The following is a 9181-nucleotide window of genomic DNA, read 5'->3' as shown; positions in this document are numbered from 1 at the left end:
TCCTCACATATTGGTCATACCTGAAAACCTGGGGTGAGCAGGAATAGCAGAAATAGACAAACCATGACGTACATTCAGGCTTAATATGGAGAACTGGTTTTATTATTTCTAATTTTTTGTACTGGTCAAGACAGTTAGGGTCAAAAAGCTTGTGTGGAATACAATTGAAATTCCAATTATAGAAGAAATACCTGTAAGTATTCCAATTTTTATCCTTTCCTGTTTCTTCACCACCCATTTTCACCTGCCCTGAATTTCTTCTAAATGTGGAGAAAGTATTCCTCTCTTTAATAGGCAATGACAACATCGTTAGGTTTACCTTCACACTTTCTTCTTCCTTTTCCCCTTAAATCCACCTTTTCTGCCTGATGCCAGGGTGTATCATGATGACCATCTGTAGAGACTTTCTCTTATTCTCTTCTGATAGGTCAGGACTCGATCCTCTCTTTTAACATATGGCATGTCCTCCGTTCCTCCTGGACAGCTTTGTGGGCTAGATATGTTTTCTCATTCATTCTTTGGATCTTTCTTAAAGACACAGTAGATTTCCTAAAGGTAGGGACATCAATAACTTGTTTGTGCCCTCGGGCTGGGGTAGGTCAGTCGATTAATGAGAATGGAATGAAAACAAACATCTGCTGAGAAATGCTAATTAAAAGTTATTAGAAAGCATTTTATTTTTAATCAAATGAATTCTTTACATTTACCAAATATTCAGGAAATGACTGTTAAAAGATAACATTATAAAATCATGGAATCAAAGTTCCCCAGAATCATCCTTAATCATATACCATTAAAGATATACAGAGATTTTAGTTACTTTTTTGTGACTGTGTTAAAGGAAGTAGAGGGAATGCATTTACTTATGGCAAAAATAAATTTTAAATTATGAGCTAAATTAAGTCTACTAAGTATAAAAATGAGCAAGGACACAAGGAAAGAAGAGAAATGTCTTTGTCTTGCTTTTTATTTTTGTGTATAGTGTCAGTTTGGAGTCACTTTTGTTCCAATGAAAACCTAGTTCTAATAAAGCTGAACGCTTTCCCTCTGTTGGGAATCTATGCTTTATGATTGTATTTGCTCAGATTTTGAAGATGTTCTAAAGATTTTTTGCTTACTAAGGATCATTGCATTTTGTTTCTCATTTCATTAAATCTATATTTTAAGTGAACTCACCTAGATAGCAAGGTGTGCTCTTAGTGGCCAATGTTGCATTTGTGTAATTTGGTGAGATTTCCATTCATGCCTGTTTCTTTATTTGTGCAATGTGTCATCACATTTAGGCATCACTAATTATCTCACTGGGTTGTTAGACTATTAGGATCAAATAGGCTGATAGTTGCGAATGCAGATTCTGAGCTCCATCCCAAATCTAAGCAGTTAAAATCTGAATTTGGCACAGAAGTCTGCATTATTAATAAAGTATCCCTTGTGTGGTTTGTATACACCACAGTATGAAGGCGCAGGTCAGTTTGTGAAGGACATGTCCAGCTAAAACAAGTTTTGGTTTTTATTTTGAAGGTAATGGCAAGAGAATGGATGATTTAAAAATATAGGTCTTATTTTTATATCTTTCTTGTTTTTTATATCTTAGATTATTGTTATAAATAATTAATTGAATGAAGTATTCATGGTTATTTTGACTAAAAAAATATTGCAAGCATTTGCTTATTCAAGTTTGATAACAATTTATAATAATTGCAGAAAGTAAACATGATGGGAAGGATTTGTTTTATTTTGTACATTAGTATGTATCCAGGCATATATATTGGCTGAATTAATGAATACATTAAAGTAAATCCATATGTGTAATTGGTATCTGTTCTCTCTGTTCATACTCCATTGATTAACTGATGTACTAGAGTATTTCTTTGAGTGATATGTCTTCACATTTTAAAGATTAATTTTATGAAGTGGCTTTCCAGGTGTTTCTATTTCATTGAAACTGAAAACTATTAAGCACAGTATTTTCAGATCTTTCAATGTGGGTCTCTCTCTCTCTCCCTTTTAAATAGATGTATTGAGGTATAACTGAATACAGTTAAAATTTAATTAGTTTTGACATATGCATCTAACCATGAAACCATCACCACAATCAAGATAATAAAGATATCCGTAACCCCAGTAAGTTTCTGTGTGCCTTATGTAACCCACCCCAGGCAACCAATGGTCTGCTTTCTAATACTACAAATTAGTTAGAAATTTTTATCCTTTTGTATAAAAGAGTAATATATTATGTACATTTCTTTGTTTAATTTCTTTCACTAATTACAACTATTTTGAGATTCATCCAGGTGGTTGTGGGTGTCAATACTTCATCTCCTTTTCTTTCTAAGTAATATTTTACTATATAGATACACCACAAAATGTTTATCCATTCATCTGTTAGGATTAGGGTTAAGGTTAGGGGGTAAATTTGGATTTTTTTTCAAGATTAGTTTTCTGTGAATATTTGTTTGCAAGATTTTGTGTAGATATATTCTTTAATTTTCCTTGGGTCATGTAATATGTGCATGTTTAATATTTCTTAAAACTGCCAAACCACTTTCCAAAGTGTTTGTACATTTCCAACACTTAGTACAATTAGACTTTTTACTTTTAGCCATTCAAATAAGTGTAGTGACATCTCCTTGTGGTTTTAATTTGCACTTTCCTAAATACTGATATTGACCATCTTTTCATCTGCTTATTTGAAATATATATATATCTTCTTTGGTGAAATGTCTATTCAAATCTTTTTGCCATTTCCAAATTGGGATGTTTATCTTCTTATTAATGAGTTGTAATGGCTCTTTAATTATACTAAATAAAGGTCTACTGTTATGTAAATGTTGCAGTATTTTCTCCTAGTTTGTGGCTTTCTCTTCCATTTATTACTAGATTCTTTTGGAGAGCTGTTTTTAAGAAAATAATTGATAGAGTAGTCCAATTTGTTGATTATTTTCTTTTATAATTTGGGCTTTCTGTGTCCTACTTAAGAAAACGTTGCAACACCCAGAGTCAAGTTGCAAAACTGTAGTTTTCTTCTAGATATCTTACATTGAGATCCGTGGTTCATCTCCAGTTATTTTTTATATACGGTATGATATAGAGTTTAAGATTATTTGGGACTTTTTTCATATGTTTAGTCTTTTCAGCTCTATTTGTTAGAAAAATTATCCTATCCCCATCGAATTGCTTTGGTAACTTTGTCAAAAATCAATTAATTATATGTGTGAGTCCAATTCTGTACTCTCTGTTCTATAGATCCATATATCTGTGGGTCTAGTAGTGATTAACTTCAGCTTTTATCTGGAAAACTCTTTGTCTCTTCTTCAATTCTGAAGGACAACTTTGCCATGGTTGGCAGGTTTTCTCTTTCAGCATTCTGAAAAATCATTCCACTCCCTCCTGGCTTGCAAAGTTTCTGCTGAAAAATTCACTGATAGTCTTATGGAGATCCCCTTCAATGTAACAAACTCCTTTTATCTTGCTGCTTTTAGGATTCTCTCTTTGTCTTTTATATTTTCTCTTTGCTGAAATGCTCACTTTGTTCATGCATTGTTCTCTGACCTCAGTGAGCATCTTTATGACCATCATTTTGAACTCTCTATTGGGTAAAATCACTTATCTCTATTTTATTAAGGTCAGTTACAGGTGATTTATCTTGTCCTTTTGTTTGGAACATATTTCCTTATTATTTTTTCTTCATTTTCCTTGACTCTTTGTGTTGGTTTCTGCACATTAGATTAGACAACCACCTCTCCCAGTCTGGACAGACTGTCTCATCAATCAGCCCAGCCCAAGCTCCTGGTTGTCTCTCAAACCTTTATGGTTGTCCAAGCTGCCATCTTTGTTCTTAGTGGCTCCCTAATTGAGGGTGTGCCAAGACCGGTCAGTATTTCAAGGAAAAGGATAAAAGTCAGCACCTAGATGCAGGGTAACTAAAAGCTGTACCCTCAGGCAATAGATGGGAAAGTTAAGCCCCTTCGGAGGAGAAATTGGAAGATGGGCATTATTGCCTGCTTCCTCTGCACTGAGCCCAGGTGGATAGCCATGACAGTGGGGGAGGGACAAGCAGGGTGCTTCTGCACCTGTTGAAAAGCTGCTTGTTTTGTCTGCTCTAGTCCTGTGGGACTTGTGAATGAAAGACCCACTGGCTATCAGAGCTACGTGATTTGGGAACCCATCCCTCAGCTTGCAGCCATAAAAGTTGATGCATTAAATATGTGGACAAGCTCCTTCCAGGGAAGTACTGGTGGTTTGGTTTCACTGTTGGATCAAGCAAGAGGGAGAATGCAGGGAAGTGCCCACCAGCTCCCCTGGGCTCTAAGAAAGATCTCAGCCAGCCTCTAGATGCATGCTAAATTAGAAGCCAGACCCTCAGGCATCAACTTGTAAAGTATGCAGTCAAATCCCTGCAAGGGCAAGGACTGGGAGGTGGGCATTTTTGCCTGCTCTTTCTGGGCTGAGCCTTGAGGAGACAGCCACAGGGAGTGATGTGCACCCACTGACAAATGCTTCTTTATTTCCCATAGTCCTGTGAGCCACTGGATTTCTCTCAGTGGGAATTTCTCCATGTGTAGTGTAGTTGTACATTCATTGCATCTGTGGGTGGAGGGAAGTTCAGGAGACTCCTATGTTGCCATCTTGGTTCCTCCCAAAACTGCTTGTTCTTGATTGTGTTTTTGTTATTTGTCTTTCAAGGAATTTTTCCATTTAATCTAAGTGGCAATTTGCTGTTGTATAGTTGCTCATGGCATTTCTTTATTATGCCTTTAATGTCTATAAAATCTGAAGTCATTTCTCTTCTCTCATTCTTAATATTGATATTTTGTATCTTCTGTCTGTTTTCCTGTCTAACTGGCTAGCCATTTATGAATTTTATTAGTCTTTTGAAAAAAAAAAGAAACAGATATTAGTTTCATTAAATCTCAGTATTGTTTTTGGTTTTAAAGTAAATTGGTGTCTTCTCTATTTCTTATTATGTTCTTTCTTTTGTAAGTGTAGATAACTGTTAAGTGGCTCCAGCAGTAATCCAGTGAGAAAATATGAGGACTTTGGATAAGATGATGGAGAGATAGGATCAGATCTGAGAAATATTTAGGAGATAAATCAAGAGATCTTTTTGACTACCTACATTGAGTGGAAGGTTAGGAAAGAAGATGGAGACAATGAACATGCTGTATTTATGGGAGCACCATTAATTGAGATAATAAATTCAGGAGGAAGTCTCAGTTTAAGGAAGTACATAGTTAAAAGAAAGAAGTATACAGTGAGTTATATTTGGATATATAGAGATTTGGCTATCTGTATGACTTCCATGAATCATATGCAGTAGGCAATTGTATACTTAGCTGTGAAATTCCTTTAGACTGACAACAACTAAATATATAATGTAGGGGAAGTTCACTAAATATGCTTGAAAATAAGAAATCTTATATCTTTTAAAATATTCATGTAATTTTACTCTCAGATTATTTAAATTATTGTGACTTAACATTACTTTGTTTTTGTAATGCTGACCAAAATGTAAGCAAAAATATGTTTCATCCATTCTACGGTCCTGTGTATTTGCATGTATTTTATTATTGTCTGTAATTTCTTTTAGCATCTTTCCAAAGCATTGAGCCACAGTGAAGGCTCAATTTATTTTCTCTCTGCATTAAGAGTATATATCAGAGAGGCTCCAATGTGTTGAATAGAAAATGGAACAATTTTCAAAAATCTGCTGTTTCATTTGTGAAGATGAGGTACGCTGCTTTTATTTTGTCAAGGCTGTGGGATGAGCCATAACATTATTTTCAAATTTTATGTTTTAAAACAGTATACTTCATTTGCTGCAGTGAGAAAATTGGGTTTAAGCTACTTTGATCAAAGATGTACATCTTCTTCTTTCTGTTTTGGAACTAATGCTCTTCAAAGTATTAAAGCTGTTGATGTCTTTGCTTGCACTGTGGCTTCCCTAAATTATTTTTCTATTTAAAACTTTGTTACAAAACTGTTCATTATGCTAAAAAGTAGAGAGAGTATACAATGGGGCTGTATATCCATAACTAAAACTCAGTGATTACTAAGATTTTGTCATATTTTCTTCACCTATACCTTGAGCTTTATTATTCTTTTCTTTTTCCTTTGCTGAATTCTTTTAAACAAATCTCAGACATATATCATTTCATCCCTAAAAATTATGGTTATTTTCTTACATATGACAATGTCGTTCTCACAACTAATAACACTAACAGTAATGCATTAGTATCGTGTACCCCTTCCCATAATCAAATGCTGCTGTTTTTCTTTAAAAACCCTTTTTACATTTGTTTTGTTTTAGTCAGGATTCAGATGAGGTCCACATACTACATTTTGGTTATTTTGTGTCATAAGTCTCTTTCCTCGTAATTCCTCTCCCTTAACTTCTCTTTTATCCATGCCACTACTTTCTTAAAGAAGCCATGTTCATTTCCTTTAGAATGTTCTACTTTCTGGATCATTCTGCTTGTCTCTCTCTTATATTTAATTTGTTCCACCGTATTCTGTACTCCCCATAGCTGAGCATTAGCTTAAAGGCTATCTTTTAGATTCCTTTTTTTTTTTTTTTCCAAGAATAACTCACAGGTGACTCTGTATACTTCATACTCCATCACATCCATGGTCACATTAAGTCTGGTTGTTCCCCCTGTGGTCATGCCAAGATTGATCAGTGCTGCCAGCCTGATCCTTCCATTTCAGTGTTTCTGTTGACCCCTCCTCTAATGCTTTCATTTATTTATAATCATTTCAGAATAAGTTATTCAATTAGTGATGGCAAAATTGTGATTTTATAATGTTATTTGTTCAACATTTATTTAGTTAGAACTTTTCTGTAAAAAAAGACTTGCCTTCATCAACTAGGGCTGCTTATCTGGTTATTGTCGATGAAAATAATCAATAAATAACCTATATTAGGAATAGAAAAGAATTTTATTTGAGTCAAACTGAGAACTCTAGCCTAGAAAACAGCCTCCCAGAAAACTCCAAGGAACTGCTCCGTAGAAGCATGGTTATCAGCACAGTTTTATATCTTGTCAGAACAAAGAACATGAAACAAGCCAGGGATACATTCCTTCAAGGTGTCAAAAAAAAACAAATCAGCACGTACACAGTGAGTCAGTATAGCCGTGGCACCTGGGAAGGGAGTCTTAGCCTCAAAGGAGTACCAGCATTGGTGCCCCAGGAAGGGAGGCATCTAATCTTTATTTTTAACATGGTGTTTCTTTACTTCTGCTCAGTACACTCTGCTTTTTGATAATTAAAGCACAAGCACAGCTTATGTTTGATAGGCCACAAACAGGCTGTTTTAGTTAGCATAAAGTTCTAGTTAACTCATATATAAGCCAGAATGACTTCCCCATATCGCAGTATGTGAAAATTTCTTGTATCATTACCCTGAAATAGAACAAGTATAGGAAAGATAAGGCAAATATTCAATTCTTTCTTTTAAAGATTTTTATTCCATTCTTTTTTTTCTGCTCTTTTTACTTTTATTATTTTTCATTAAAATTCTCATTTAACTAAATATGTATTGAATATTTGATAGTTGCCAGGTACTATGCAAAGCTGGGGCCACAAAGATTTAATCGGGAAAGAGATACACAAAATCAAACATGAACCTTAAACTGTGCCTGCCACAATCACAAGTCATTCTGCAATCAAATTCCTCACCTTAATCCCTTGTTAAGGTAATCTAATGAGAAAAACTAGATTTGGAATTAGACTAAGAAATCCAGAGATTGAGGTAGTTGACAAGAATAGACATTGAAAGGTTATGAGTTTGGAGATGGCTATAGTAAGTGATCCAAAATTAAGAATAAATCAAAATGATGTGTAAATAGAAGCCAGGAGATAAACATGGTTGAAGGAGAAGAAGGGAAAGGATGCTTGCAAGGAAAAGCAGAAACGATGAGGATAGCACAGTCTTGGTATTGGTGGACTTCTTTATTTTTTTTTTTTCTGCGGTGCGCGGGCCTCTCACTGTTGTGGCCTCTCCCGTTGCGGAGCACAGGCTCCAGACGCGCAGGCTCAGCGGCCGTGGCTCATGGGCCCAGCCGCTCCGCAGCATGTGGGATCTTCCCGGACCGGGGCACGAACCCGTGTCCCCTGCATCGGCAGGCGGACTGTCAACCACTGCGCCACCGGGGAAGCCCTGGTGGATTTCTTAGGTGAGGATCCTGACTTTGGCCGCTCACTGCACTCCCCCCTAATGCCTTCACTTCGGAAGGAGCTTTTTGTTTCTGGTGCCAGGAGACTGACTACTGATGTTTGCTCCATCTGTTAAACCGAGTTCAGCTTTCCTTGGGTTCCAGTACAATGTGGCAAGGCAGTTTAGTCTTGTTTCTCCATTATGCAAAGTATACTTATCAAAATTGCCTTTTAGTTATTTGCAGTTACTTGAGCTGTGATCCTTATAGCCAAAGTAGCATAACTAAACCATTATGATATTACATGGAGCAACATGTGTTGTCCACTATAGTTGCAGTTAGGTTGCTGTTGAAGTGTAAAGGAATGCTTCAATTTCAATTGCTGGGATATAAGCAAACAATATATTTCCTATGAGTAAACAGTTCTGTAGAGCTAGGGTTTACATTGGGGAGAATGGATAGCCAGAAAATCTGAAAACCTGGGCTAACACTACCTGACTAAAAGCACACACACAAAAAAAGAAGTCATTTTGAAAGCTTTTACTAAAGTTAATTACAGCCAACTTAAATTTTAAAATAGATAAGGTGTTTCTCTGCAAATTCCCAAAACAATAGCACATTATCTGGAAAGAATAAGAATATTTTTCTAAGAGCATAAGAGTACTATTGTAAGATTGCTAACTAAGAATTGTACTAATTCAGTCACTTCAGAAGATTTCAATTTTCTGCCTCCCTGACTGTACATCATAGAGAAAACAAAAGGTTCATCTTGGATTTTCAGTTTATTATGCTTGCCAGATGATTTATGTACAACTAGATATCTATGTTATAAATATTACAACCACCGTATAGGGAACTATGGGAAATTCATTGGAGCCAGACACTGTACTAAGCATTTTTTACAGTTTAATGTTTAATTGAATCCTAAATGTAATTGTAATAAAATCAGTGCTGTTAACATCCCCAAAGTGCAGACGATGAAACTGAAGCACAGTTAATAAGTGGCAGAATTAGATCTAAGCAAC

The 9181-nt window shown here is 35.6% G+C and overlaps 1 protein-coding gene across 1 annotated transcript in view; it reads left to right on the top strand.

Moving 5' to 3' along the window:
• LOC103078014 (protein unc-13 homolog C-like) overlaps nt 1-9181 on the top strand; it is a 288547-nt gene that overhangs the window by 77923 nt on the left and 201443 nt on the right. The gene's annotated exons all lie outside the window — the stretch shown is intronic.

Source organism: Lipotes vexillifer, unplaced genomic scaffold, assembly GCF_000442215.2.
Source record: "Lipotes vexillifer unplaced genomic scaffold, Lipotes_vexillifer_v1.1 scaffold1709, whole genome shotgun sequence".
Lineage (NCBI taxonomy): Eukaryota > Metazoa > Chordata > Mammalia > Artiodactyla > Lipotidae > Lipotes > Lipotes vexillifer.
Note: the sequence above shows the minus strand (reverse complement) of the source record. Positions and strands in the feature narration are given on the sequence as shown.